The following is a 15,191-nucleotide window of genomic DNA, read 5'->3' as shown; positions in this document are numbered from 1 at the left end:
ACAACGATTGTGATGCAAGTCACTATTACTGGCATTTTATAGAGAGGGAACATAGTCTGACAGGTAAGGATTTGCCCAAGGCCATTGAGATCAGAGTCCAGAACACGCTACCCAATGGACTATATATTGCCTTTCACACAGGATTATGAGCAGACATGAGGAACATGGTGTGGCTCCTTAAGGGGTGATATAAACAGAGTAAATAAATGTCTAGCTTCACAATTACCACCCCAGAGGTAAGGTGGAGTAGAGGCGATGGCAGCTGTAAGCAGTAGGACTTGCTAGCAGTCCACACTGGGGGAAAGGAAAGGTGTACTGCTCTACTCATACCCCACAAACAGCAGTATATAATAACTAGTTACAATTTCCCAAAAGGAAGCAGAGGAGAAGGTGTACAAAGCTGCTGCTAGTGACTTGGCTAGGTAGCAGGATGTGGCAAAAGTGAAAGTCATTAGTCACACTCCTTACTTTTAAACTTAAAAGTTGCTCCTGGAAAAGCCATGTTGTTGGGAGCTACAGTAGGAACTGAATTGTGCCCCAAGACAGACACAATTACATCTTATTTAATAATTTTCAGGTTACAAATTTTAAGAAGTCCACTCAATGCTTCCCTTAAAAAAAAAAAGTACATATGAGTTCTTGGACTTTCTCAGAGAACGCTGAATATTATTTCATCTATTTACGAGGGCGGTCTTCAAATATCCTGACTTAATAAACCACAACCTCTGAGATGAGATTTGTGCTGACAGAACTTATTCGGAATCACAGCCACTCTAGCCAAACTGATATGATGAGACAATCTGAAGAATTTAGCACTTTAAAAAAAAGTGTTTTCTGCTTTACTTTGCTTTCAAAATATGCACGAAAGCTATTTTCACCACTAATGAAAGACCTATAGCTTTCCTAAAGCAGAAGCTGTTTTCTGAACAAGTTTACTTAGACTTGGCTGTGTAGTAGTTTTAGTTAGGTTATGGCTAATTCAGAACCAATTTCCACTCCCTGAAGAATGAAAAGTAAAAAGTAGAGATAAAAACCAGATTTAAAAGAGATAACAGAATGAGCAACTGAGTACCACAGATAGTGCTATTTTCTTGTTTTAGAAACCTGTCCTACAGTGCTAATACGTGTCAAGATTTGAAGAACTACTTTTATATGGAATTTTTGGATTTTTCCTTGAACAGGACCCCTCCAACCATGTAATCTCACAATAGAGTTTGAGTCTGTTCCGTTTTAAGAACAGTTTTTCATGGTGCACAAGAGTTGTCATTTGAAATACAATAGTCCAAAGCAGCGTCTTGGGTTTTTTCGGTCCTGGTTAAGAATGTTAATGTAGGCAGCTGAAACAAGGTACTGTCTTTGAAAAGTAGCACTCATCATGCTCTGCTTTCTCTGAAGGGGTGGAAAAAAATGATTTATTGTAAATAAACACAGCCCTTAAGTCTACAAAACTCCTACGGTAGCTAACAGATTAACTAAAAAGTAAAGATCATCAATACATTCAATGAGTAAAAACAGATCAGCAGCAAAGACATTACTACCCAGAAAACCAATGGATGACATTTCCTTTCTTTTAATTTGAAACCATTGCTCCTAGCCTCCGGAGCTGGAGAAAACAAGCTTGCTCCATCATGTGACAGCTCTTTAGATATTTGAAGACTATCATTTCTCTTCTCAGTCTTCATTTTTCCAATCTGTTAAGGTCATTTTGAATTGTTTAAAAAGACATTGAACAACAATGGGTCCAGGACAGAACTCTATGGCACCCCACGAGTCACTTTTTTCCATGATGATGAAGAACCATTAGTTAGCGCTCTTTGGTCTGGTCAGCCAACCAGCTACAAATCCACCTAACAGTTACCTCGTCCAGCCCACATTTTACCAGCTTCTCCACAAGAATATCATGGGAGACTTTGCCAAACGCATTACTGAAATCAAGATACACTATGTCCACAGCATTTCCCTGGTCCACCAACTTGTTACTCTATTAAAAAAGGGATGAGATTCATCTGGCATGTCTTGTTTTTGAGAAACCCATGCTGGGTCTTAGTAATCACAGCAACCTTATCTAAGTGCTTGTAGACCGATTGTTTACTTATCTGTTTAATGACATTTCCTGGAATCAATGTCATGATAACCGGATGGTAGTAACCTGGGTCTTCTTTTCTCCACTTTTTCTTTGCAAGAAATGGATCTTTCAGAATGGCGGCACCTATTACCAGGAACTGCCTGTCCACTAATATTAGGCAGTTTTTAAAACTGTTTTGTTTGGAAAAGTGTACCCAGCCATTTAATTTTACTATGTATTTTTTTAAGAATAATTGCTGATTTTGCATATATGTTGATAAACTGGGTTTACTAGCTTTTACTATTTAATTGTATCAGTATTTTTATGAACATTTTATATTCTATGTAAACTACTTAGATTATTGATAAAGTGGTGTATATATTCTGTTATATAAATAAACGCCTGTGGAGAGTAGAAACAGAAGCAAAAGTAAGTGAAGTACCAACAGCACATTTTACCTTTGTACAGTAGGCTAGTTTCGACTCTCACACACGTCTCTTTCTATGCTCCACCCAGGCTAGCAAAAGGCATGATCAGAGCTCAAGGACACATTATTGCCAAGCAAAAGTACTTGAGAAGTGGTGAGATGGATGTAGCCTGGGGATTGAGTGAGTGAGTGAGTGAGTGATTTTGTGTGTGTGTGTGTGTGTGTGTGTGTGAGAGAGAGAGAGAGAGAGAGAGAGAGAGAGTGTGTGTGTGTGTGTGTGTGTGTGTAAGTAGGGAGGAAGTGTGAGAAGAGTCCTCAAGGCCAGACAGAGTTTTAGAGGGCTGCATTTGGCTCCCAGGTCTGAGTTTCCACACCCCTACTCTAGCAGCCTCCAAGTAAGACTGATGCAAGTGACTGTTCTGAAAGTACTTAGCAAAACAAGTCTCGTTAGGCCTGTTTTGCCCAAGCGTCATACTGCATGAATTTTGTCCAATACTCATTACCCACAGAGATTTTATTTTGGCCTAAAAACACCAGATCCTGCCCATTTATTACACAGTATTCCCTTTGAAGAAACCTCCCCTTTCTGCATCCAAGCCTAGTCTGTCTTGACCAGTCAGAAACTAAAGGCCTTAAGAAAAATAAACCTTGATGTGAGCTTTTATTTCAACATCTATTAGTAGAATATTCATAAGGAATTGTAGTAGTTTATATAATAACTGTATGCCCAAGGTATGAAATAATACATTTGAAACCAACTATGTGACACACAACAATGCTGCAATGTGGAACTAGTATTCCTAAAAACAAAATAGGTAACTAGCATTAAACACACAAGCAGGATACAAAACTCCAAAGATGTATGAGACAATGCTTAGAAGCAATTCTAAAAAGACAATTTTCATGCTTTATAATTCGGGGAGGGGGGAACCTCTAGAACAGCTTTCCCCAACCTGGCACCTTCCAGATGTTGCTGGACTACAACTCCCATCAGCCTCAGCCAGCATGGCCAACGGTATGGAATTTGAAGGGCCACACATTCCCCATCCTTGCTTTTACAGTATATAACAAGAATCCTAGGAAAGGGGGAAGTAAAGAAGGAATGAAAGAATGGCGAAAGGACACCTATTTCCTTTCTAACTTTCCAAGACATCTCATCTGCTATAAAATGCTCAGAATCAGGCAGTTAACCTCAATCCTAGCCCCTCTAGAACAGCAATAAGGAAAGTCTTGGCATGACACCTGTCCTTTCCTGTGCCCTCTTCTACAAAAATTCCCTCCTTAAGAGATGGGAACAGTACTACGAGACTCCACCCTCCAGGCTGGCAGGCAGGTGTCATGATCAAGAGCACTCCTCTGAGGAGGTAGGAATGTCCTACAAATTTTTGTAGGAGACCCCGATAATTCAGTTCCAAAATACTACATTTGCTTTAGTGACACACCAGGGGACTCAGCACAAAGAGAAAGTGACAACTGTGGCAGCTTCTGGATTGCTGCTACCTAAATTAAAGGAGGCACATATGAAGATCTGGAGGGTTTTGATTTTGACAGAGCCTCCTTAAATGGAATAATCCTGTAGCAATTCTTAAACAAAACTTAAAATGTAGACAGAACCAACTAAACACTTATGTAAATGTGCTTTAAAAGGCAGCATCTCTTGAATTACCTCAGAGCTGGGAATAAAATGTGCAGTGTTTCAAAGCCCTTAAAACACAAGTCTTAATTGGTATAACGAACATTGGAAAAAAGTTTCAAACAATATTTTTTTTAAAAAAAACACACCAATGCATTTAAGAGAGACCAAGGCAAACAAAATGTCTATTTCAAGGCCACTGAAGATCCCCTCCCCCAGCAGCTCAACGCAATTCACAGCAGAAATACCAGTGCTCATAACAAAAATGTCCTTGAGGCAGGGACTCTTAAGTGCAAATATCTTCAAACTCAAGATTTTAAACAGAGTTGACGGAATTCTGGCATTGGTTGGAGAGATTGCTAATTCCAATAAAGGACTTCAAGCAAATGCTTAAAGCAGCATGCAGAATTCAAATGCTTTCAAATCCTGTCGAAAACTAGAGAACTAACAACTAAAGAAAAAAATCTTCAGAGTTCAGATTTTGGGGAGTGGTTAACTTTATTGGGGGGCGGGATTCTATACAACTTTCCAGCCCGAACAAAGGTCCCCAAACAACAAACTGCCAAGTAACAAAAATCAAAACTAAAACAAAACCAAAAGGATCGGTGTTCAATCATACTTTAAAACCACAAAAAGCTGTAAGAATGTTAACACTGCCCAATGTAAATAATGGGACTATTTCCCCCTCCTTTGGAAGTGAAGGGTGCTGCCACCAAAAAGGCCCTTATGCTATATTTTCTTTTAAGTTGGCATAATGCAACATAATAGTCAAAATAATTAACTAAGAGTCTCTGGCTTAGCTTGGCCATCAATTCTGGGTGGTCTTTGGAAAGATACCACTTTGGCACTGGCTTCCATTTGCAATAGGGGAATAAATACTGGTCCAGCTTACAAGGCTGTTGTAAGAACCACAGAGACAAGCTATGCAAAGTGATTTGAAGAAATGAGGTAGAGCAAGAACTACCAAGGATTGCTGATGGATACTTCAAGAAGGGCATCGGACCTAGTCCACAACTTTAAACAACACTGTGGGAGAATCATTCAATTAGTACCCTCACCAACTGACAGGGATGAAGAAACAAGACACTGTTGGACTCAAACTCCCATCAGCCCCAGCTAGTATAACCAATGGTCAGGGATGACAAAAACTGTAGTCCAACGATGTCTGGTGGGGGAGCTGTTAATAACTTAATAACTTAATGACAGCCTGGTGGATCAGGTCAAAGATGTGTCTAGTCCAGCTTCCTGTTCTCACATTGGCCAACCAGAGATATCTGTGGGATACTAGGGAACAGAACAACTGGTATTCACAAACATTACTGCCTCTACCAGTGGAAGCAGAGCATAGCCATCATGGCTAGTAGCAACTGATAGCCCTCTCCTCCATTAATTTGCCTAATCTTCTTTTAAAGCCATCCAAGCTGTGGCCATCACTGCCTCCTGGGAGAGCGAGTTTCATAGTTTGGCTATGCTATGTACTGCATGGCAAAGTATTTTCTTTTATCAGTCCTAAATCTTCCAACATTCAGCTTCTCTGGATGTTTCCAGGTTCCAGTACAGTGGTACCTCGGGTTAAGAACTGAATTCGTTCTGGAAGTCTGTTCTTAATCTGAAACTGTTCTTAACCTGAAGCACCACTTTAACTAATGGGGCCTCCCGCTGCCGCCATGCCGCCGACGCACAATTTCTGTTCTCATCCTGAAGCAAAGTTCTTAACCCGAGGTAATATTTCTGGGTTAGCGGAGTCTGTAACCTGAAGAGTATGTAACCCGAGGTACCACTGTATTAGGAGAGAGAGAAACCTTTCTCTGCCCACTTTCCCCATGCTGTGCATAATTTTATAAACTTGTATCATGTCACCTCTCAGTCACCTTTTCTCTAAACTATAAAGTCTCAAACACTGCAACCTTTCTTCATAGGGACGTCACTCCATCCCCTTGATCATTTTGGTGGCCCTTTTCTAAACATTTTCCAACTCTACAATATCCTGTTTGAGGTGAGGTGACCAGAACTGTACACAGTACTCCAAATGTGGTCACACCACAGATTTGCATAACAGTATTATGATATTGGCTGGTTTATTTTCAATTCATTTGAAAATAATTTGCCCTTTTCGAGGCTGCCACACACTGGGTTAACACCTTCATTGAACTATCTAATGTGACCTCAATGTCTTGCCCAGACAAACCACAACTGTAATCATGGTTCGTTCTTCAGTTTACAACTGATGATTTGTCAAAAAGAGGCAAACCATGAGCCGGGATTCAAACACAACACTACACTAAGACAAACCATGGCTTAGCTCACAATAGCAGGACTAGGGGAGGTGTCCAGTGGTCAAAGTCTTCTTTCCAAGAACCAGCACATCTGTACTAAGTCATGGTTTGGCACAGTATTACATGCAAACTAGCTCATGGTTTTGGGGTGAAGTTTTTTCCTTTCAACCTGCTAAGTTTTAATTTTCCTGGAAATGAGTTTCAACTTCTTCCATCAGCTGCTTAATGTTGGTATTTATTATTAATCATATTTTATTTCTATTTTAAGTATACTATTGTGTTGTAAATTGCCTTTGTGTTTTCAGAAGGGCCTTGAAGAACTACTTACTTTCACTGGCTTATTCATGAGTGATTCTTTATGCTGCTATCAAGTTCCTTTGGGGAGGGGTTGTGTTTTATCTCTGGGCTGGATGTTTATTTATTATTTCTGGCTTTATTTAATAAATTGATATCCTTCTCTCCCCCAAATATTTCAAAGTCTTACAGAAAAAAATGACCCAGACACACTAAAAAGTTAATACCATTAAAAGTGTTTTCAGGGGTGTGTTTTTTTTTTAGGGGGGGAATTAAGTATTAGGATTACAACCAGTCCATGACCCACTTCACCATCCAGAATAATTTGATCATTGTTAACTTGGTGCAGCTTGCACTTTCTTTTACTCCAGGCCCAGTGAATTAAAATGAAATGCAAGTTTTTAATCTGTTACATGGGTTTTGTGCTCACCCCTCCACAATTATCTTTCAGACAGTTCTTCATGCCCTAAATGGCAAATCTCATCAGAGATTTTTTAAACATACTGAGTGATGGGTGTGTTTTTCTAGCAGCTTGCAGCACCATTTTTTCAACCAAATTGCCCACAACCTTTTCATATCTGCTATTGGTGCATCTTTGAATTTAGATTTTTATTTGAATTCAGTGCATTTGTAGTGTCCTTTTATTATTGGAGAATTCCAGGAATTGCCAGAAGCTCTTGAAGAACCTGCACTAGGCTGTCTGGATCAGGACTGCTTAGATGTGATATCTTTGCTTCTGGTGAGTAATAAGAGTGCTTAATTACGAGCCACAGTTCAGATGACACAATAAGCCGGGCCTTGGCTAAGCACAGCACGGGCAAAAAGGGGAGAGGAAAGGATGGGACAGGATGGAACAAAGCAAAGCTGCTCCAAGCACCTCTTTGGGAGTATGTGTACCTGTGCAGTCTGAGTTAGCTATAGTATAGTTTACAGTGTCATACAAACTGTTGGAAGTGTGGGAATGCAACTCAGCTTGTATTAAAGTTGGTGGGTTTGCATGGGGTTAAAGCAGATAGAAAAGGGGACCTCCAGCATTCCAAAACTGTCTCACTTCCACCTCTGTGCTGTACTCTCCTGCATTCCTAGATGGATATGCCAGATGGGGTTCATCAACCTGAGAAGGGAGCTCATCTAGGAGAAGGAAAAGGCTAAGGATTAAACCCTACACAAATCCAGAGTGGGGTCCCTAAAACAGTTGGATGGCGCCTTGTATGCCCTCCTTCTGGCAACTCCTGCAGCCAAGCTGGTGCCAAACATATTGCTCTGCTTTCCTTTGGACCTCATTTGCAAGGCCAAAAGTGGTGTCTTGTCGTCCGCCCAGGTCTGTGCCCTGGAAAGGTCGTTTCAGTGCAACTACTGAAGTGGTCTGACTTCACCACAGAGGCACAATTCATTCTCTTGAAATGGACACATAACGACACCCCCCACACACACACAAATGCCAGTTTTTAATCTCTTCTTCCTCCTATAATAGCTTTCTCCTCTTATTCCTATATATATACATATCTATATATATCTATATATAGATATAGATATAGATATATATCACCAGTTTATCTCCTTATGGCAGAGGGCCTTCTCGGTAGTGGTGCCCGCCCTGTGGAACTCCCTCCCATCAGATGTCAAAGGAATAAACAACTATCTGACTTTTAGAAGACATCTGAAGACAGCCCTGTTTAGGGATGTTTTTGATGTTTTATTGTGCTTTTAATTCTGTTGGGAGCTGCCCAGAGTGGCTGCGGAAACCCAGCGAGATGGGTGGGGTATAAATAAATAAATAATTATTATTATTATTATTATTATTATTATTATTATTATTATTATTATCAATTATTATTATTATCATCTGAACTTAATTCTCTTGTGTTCATCCTGCATAGGACACACAGCTGTTTTATTTCATATAATGTTCCAGTTAATTTACTTCGAAGCACTTAAGTCTTAAAAAACAAGATCACTCAATACAGCTGTTTAGTACTCACACACAGTCTAGAAACAAGCCTGTATTAGTCACAAGAGGTGATGAAAATTAAATACATTCTGGTCTCTAAACAGCAGAGTAGGCTTAAACTAGTTATAAAAACATACTTGTCAGGGACTCTGGGGTTTGAAACAGGAACCTGAAGCTGAGACCTGTCTGGTAAACTACCTAGGATTGAAAAATGGAGTCTGTAATATCAATACCTGTAACTAGCAAGCACCATGATGCCTCTAAATGTTAGGACCATGGCCTTCTGCTCTTGCCTGGTCAACAGAGCAATGTCCTCTGCCTGTTGAATTTCTGCTTTTCCATACTTCCAGCTCTAGTAGTCAACATAGGGAAAACTTGAACTAAATAATATATTCCTCCAAGGTTGGATTCTGTAGGAGTTGCTTAAGGCCCCTGCCGGGCTCTGTAAATTGATAAAAGCATTTCTCACTGCAAGGTGGGACTTTAGAGAAGTAATATGTAACGGGAGCAACTGAATGTTTTACAAGCTGCTTCATGAGAGAGAAGCTCTGTTTTCTTTTGAGAGACAGAGAGAGAGAGAGAGAGAGAGAGAGAGAAAGAAAGAAAGAAAGAAAGAAAGAAAGAAAGAAAGAAAGAAAGAAAGCTATCTAACCCTTCTAAACCACTGTAGCAGCAAGCAGACCCGGATGCTCTTCTCATCAGGATCAAGGCGAGTTTTGTTTTTTTAATTTTTTAAAAAGTTTTTATTATTAAAATAATTCAGCATTAATACACACATAGTGCGAATATACAAGCATACAAACATACATTTCATACAATCCTTAAAAATGTTCAAACATACCTACACTCAATCCCACAGATAATTCCTTTTCCCATCACCATCCACCACCCCTCACCCCACCTTTGTGTTAGACTTCAAGGCGAGTTTGGATTAAAAAGAGAGGGTTGCAAATACAGACACAGTGGTTGGAGCAATTGAATATTTTACCAGATAGCTAAGATGTTAAACTACAATCTTAGTTTTAATTTACATTTAAAATTGCCCCTTGGTGACACTCACCATACTAAAGTTCTTCTCAAAGAAAAATGATCAATTGTGATGTTTAGTGATTTCCTAGAGGAGAAAAAATGCAACACAGAAAGGGACGAAACACTGGGAAGCTGAGAATGAAAAGGACAGCAAGAGGCCAAGACCTACTGAAGTTAATGTATTGACTAACTAAAGTTCATTATATGTAAATAGTCTACTCTGAGTAGGACTTCGTTGAATACAACCAAGTGCATCTTGTAAGGCTTAAACAAGCTTCTAACTGTTGTTGGTTTTTTGAAAGAAGAAACTTACTTATCCTTGAGAAGCTTAGCTTTTCATAAAATTAAGTCTGCATGAACATCAAAACATTTACTGGATCACAATTCTACATAGACTGGCAACAAACACTAGGGCCCCCAAATGCATATATGGTTATCCCCCAAAGCAGGCAGCAGAACTAAAAAAGCTAAGCAATCTTAATTTGATCTCTAGTAACACCCAGCTAAAATTAAGTTTTCCTTAAGGAAAAAAAATGTATGACAACAGTGATATACTGGGTTGGATCTGAAATCAGGTCACAAAGAAATCAAATTAGTCATGACTTAAGTTCCACTGATCTCAATGGGAATGAAGTTCAACTTAGCCAGGATCCAATCCGTAATACTTTGCTTTTACATTTACATTTAAGCAATCTGCCATTCCTCCTCCAAAAAAAGAATGCAGAAAGCAGAGTTCTTCCAGTAAAACATCCAATGAATACAGTACTTTGGTGCTGAAATTGACTGAGACCAGTGACATATTTATAAGGTTGTATCCAACCACACACCCTGCCACACAAATGCTTAAATAGTCTCTTTTTGAAGAAATGACAGGATTTAAATATAACCTTTATAATGCTGATGTCACTTAAATCTACGTGCAGGGCAACAGGTGGTAGGTGGCCACTGATGAGCTAAAGCAATTTGATAGCTTTTCTTATGAATTCCCTTTCAGAGAATAGGTCAACAAGTCCTCTACCTTTGCGTGCATTATTACAACAACATGATTTCAGACAAATTATCCTGAAACTATGTGAGAAGCTTTTTTCACACTACAGGAAATTCAGCTCCGACTACCCTCTCCTGGTAAATTCAATAACTGCATCATTTAAAAGGCATTACTGAAAAATCGTTCAGAAAAGATTATACCACCAAGTGTAGTATTGCAGGTGTGTTAAAAATACACAGAATTGGGGGTGGAGGTGAGCCTGAGGTGCACAAAGCTGCAAGAAATATGAAACCAGATACTGCAAAGCTTTTGCTGCTCTTTCACACCATACTATCATATCCATCACCTCTCTGCTCTTTTAGAGTATCTGCACTTAAGCCTGCTGCCAACTGTTTGAATGCAACTCTTTAAAAAAAATGGTATTTTGTTTATGAATTATTATAGTGTTCCTACTCTTCTGGGGATCTTATTTCTCACTTCAGATTAAGGGCTCCTTCGTCTGTTTTGTGGTGTCAATATGAAGTCTATGTACAGCTGGAGGAAAGGGGGAAGGTAAAGACTAGGTAAAGACACCTATTTGAAGAGTCACAGAAAACAGAGTGCATAACACAGGTGGATGGTTATGCCAGGTGAGAAGATGTGGCAGACATTTGTGGCCACAACTGGATTATCCACCTGTCTGTGGGATGGGGCGCATTGTAACCAGTATCATTCTTACACGCAGCTCTCTCTTGCTCTGTCATTTGAAGCATCAAGTAGCCCCAGTGGTAACGAGTGCATATATCCAGCTCCATCTATTTTGCCAGCTATTACCATTTCTAGACAGAAATACCATGGCCACAATAGCCCATGTTCTGGTAATCTCCCAGTTGAGGCCACAGAAATGTACAGTACATGAGGCTGTCTTTGAATATGGTCTAGAGATTGCAGCTGCTTTCAGCCAGAGAATTGGCAAGTTCAGCTGCTCAGAACCAATTTGAAAAAAGGTTTGCTTTGGCTGCCTGTATTTTACTGGGCCAAATTCAAGGTTTTAGTGTTGGCAAATAAAGCCCTGAATGACTTATGACATAACTAATTGAAGGAGAGGCTCTAGTTGAATTGTCCTGGTCGTGATTTAAGATCTACAGCAGACATTCTTGTCATTTCATCACTGAGTAACGCCAAAGAGTTCTTGTCAGCCTTTGATATCACCAACTATGGTATCCTCCAGGGGCACTGTTTTACAGTGGTTCCAATCCTACTTTCAGGACCAAGTCCAGAGAGGATCATTGGAAAAGTGTCTTTTGGCCCCCTGGTGGGTATGTTAGTCCTCTGTGGTATCCCCTATCTTATCCCCAGAGCAATTTAATATCTACATGAAGCCACTGAGCAGTCATTTGGAGTTTCAGGGTGAGGTGCCACTCAGCTCTCTTTCTACATAACATTTCTAGATAACATTTGAATTAAGATACAAATATATTTCCCACTGGATCATTTTGTTAAAGTAGCTTTCACCCCTTTGAACAGCATTACTGATGGCTATCACCAGCTGCTCATGACATTTTTTTCCTACTTCAAAACTGGTTTCTCAAACATTTGCATGGTGAGTATTGCATGAAACCTGTCCTTGGAAACTAGCTGTAGATTAATGGCCAACACCTTAAAATGAGAAGAAGGAAGAAAGTATTTTAGTATTACAATTTATACTGAATGAATAGATGATACATTTGAAGTCCCCCATCCATAGTTAAGAGCTTTGTACTCTATGCAGAAGAGCCTATTCTTTCTTGCAAGTTTACAAGTTCAAAGAACGGAATGAGGCTTATTTACCAAGCTAATCAATGGAACTTTAAAAATTAAGCTATAATAGAATAAGGTTGCCTTTACAAAAAGGTATTTTTTAAACTAATAGTCTCTTGTATCGCACGGCTTTCAAAGTAGCAAGTGAATTACGATCATCAATCAGGTTTCTCTGTGTAATGAATATGAATGCAAAGCTGTTGTTAAAGGGATAAATTCTGACGCAGGCTTACAGTATTGAATGGAATAGAATAATTAATGTAGGAGTTGTCATTGCTTTCCATAGTGTTTACCAGCAAGTACAACTAATTATATAAGACGCCTGCCAGCTGTACTGTTTGAAAATGTCCTTCTACCTAAAAACAGCTTTGCTAAAGAATAAGTGAGGGTTCTTTGTAAACTCTTGTGGATTATACAAGAAAAATGGTCATTTCCACAAAAAAGGAAAAACTCTTTTACTAAAGAATAAATGATAATGGATCAAGATTATTAGCATGAAGGGATCAGTATATATTTGGCCATACCTGTTTTGCATAAGTCCATTCCCTTTTAAAAAAACACAATGTGCAAACATTTGCATTTAAATTGTGTGCATTTATCCTAATATGGATTTTGTACACATTTTCCTTTGTGTCTCCTCCTAAAATATATACTTTCATAAGCCACACATCCCTCACAAATACATTTCTCGACTTTTATTTTTCAGCCTGAACTGCATCATAAAATTCAGAAATGTATGCTGTTCAAAGAATTACCATAACTGTGCTCTCTGATCTGTGTATTAGCCCAGGAGGTACAAATTAGTTACTTCAGGTAAAAATGAAATACTCCTCCATCCCTATTATGGCAACCATCACCAGAGCAGAGGGCTCTGCTAGCTGCCATTCACCATTCAGGTCAGAAAATGTTCCACCCTGTTCTTAACCAACACCTGGAATTAAAGACTGGCTCCACCTCCCTCTGCAAACACCTCAAAAGGGCTTACTGTGGTGCTGGTGCTGGTGCGGCTAATGGATGTTTTTGAATTTTGTGTTTTGTTACGACACTGTTTACTTTAAAGAATTGTTTTTAAATGGAGTTATTATAGATAGTGATTGCTGATGTAAGTATTTATATTTTCCTTTCCTTTTTTGTCATGCTCTGTTGAGTGTAATGTATTCAGAAAAGTGGTATATAAAGTGAATTTGACTATGTAGGTGGCTGTGCAGTACTCAAAATTCTGCTTTAGAATGGTGCTTCAAGCACACATTGCAATTTAAGTTTAAGTAAAATAAAACCACCCAACAGTGCTCACTGCAGCTGCCTATGGTATGACTGGTAGCACAGAATTACAGACATGAAAAAGGTATTACATATACATGCAACAGAACCAGCCAAGAAAGGCACCATACATATACCAAACTGTGGCCTCTAAAATGTTCATATATACATCACATTCTTTTTTCTAACTAAGACAGTTTTGGTTTTATTTCAAAAACCACAACATGAAATAATGAATTTTAGCAATGTCTTTATACTCCTTAAGACTTTTATAAACCAAATATTCATGTCAGGGCTTGGTCAAATGCAAGGACATTATGTAACTGCAAACATGGGGAACTTAGGGTCCTCCAGATGTTGTTGGAATCCAACTCCCATAAGCCCTGGCAAGCATGGCCAATTGTTAGGGATGATGGAATCAGGGATCCATCAACATCTAAAGGACCACAGGTTCCCCATTCAAGGATTAGGTGTTTCAAGCTAGTCTGGACAGTACAACTACTGAATTCAATTACGTGATACTTGGGGATCAATTTAACTGTAATATAAGACTGCAGATGCTCAAGTGGCACTTAACATAGATCTTCACAAACCTTCTCCTAATGTCAGAACTGAAAATATCCACCCAACACCCTTCATCAGCTACCTTCCATCCACCAGACAAAAATAAACAATTGCATTAATCTTGGAGGAGTTTTATCTATATGGTAGTTACTCTCAGCAGTTAACATACTTTGCAATCATTACAACATAGCATTGTCATCCAAACTGCTTCGTTACAGCCAAGTGAAGAAACAAAGCATGCTAATTATGACATTCAATTAGCATGAGTTCTTGCCAAAACTATACCCAGGCTTTAGATGATTAATGCAACTTAAAAGGCTTCTAGGGGCGAGGAGGGAGGAAATAGATGGTGTCTTGGCAAGAGAAGCTTAAGTGACCAAGCCAGAGTGAAGAGCAAAATGAGGACCAAGAACAAGTCACATTCTCAAAGGAGCCTTGTGTAGTAGCAACACAGAGAAGCAGAATACCACAGTGAAAACACAATGCAGGTGTTTACAGGCACTGTGTCACGACTGCCCCTCTGCGGCAGGAGGAGCCAGCCAGTTCAGCAAGGAAAATGGTTTGGGACACTTCTGAGCAAGCTCTAAGGCTGAAACGCTGCATATTTCCTTGTGCATAAACCCAAGTTGGACTGCCCTGATCTAGTAAGCAAAACTGCCCTGATCTAGTAAGCAAATTCTTTCTTCAGAAGCATTGGTTGTGAAAATTAGTGAAAATTAATGCAAAGATAATCAATCACAATATTAAAGTATTAAAAAAAAACCTGGACAAGAGCCCTAAATATTATAAACAGGGAACATTTCTGGTCCACAGCTGCAATTTATGGCCAACATTGTCTGCCGGGCTCCCCAGTACTTGCCACAGCAACTTCTCACTCAGCTGTCCCTTCCTGCTATGCTTTCTTTCACCTGCCCTTCCTGTTGCC

General features: G+C 39.4%; 1 protein-coding gene across 6 annotated transcripts in view; it reads right to left on the bottom strand.

Annotated features, from left to right (window-relative positions):
- Positions 1-15,191, bottom strand: part of PRKCZ (protein kinase C zeta) — a 90,615-nt gene that overhangs the window by 33,397 nt on the left and 42,027 nt on the right. The gene's annotated exons all lie outside the window — the stretch shown is intronic.

Source organism: Podarcis gaigeae (assembly GCF_964106915.1).
Source record: "Podarcis gaigeae genome assembly, chromosome: 8".
Lineage (NCBI taxonomy): Eukaryota > Metazoa > Chordata > Lepidosauria > Squamata > Lacertidae > Podarcis > Podarcis gaigeae.
This window is presented reverse-complemented; position numbering and strand designations above follow the sequence as displayed.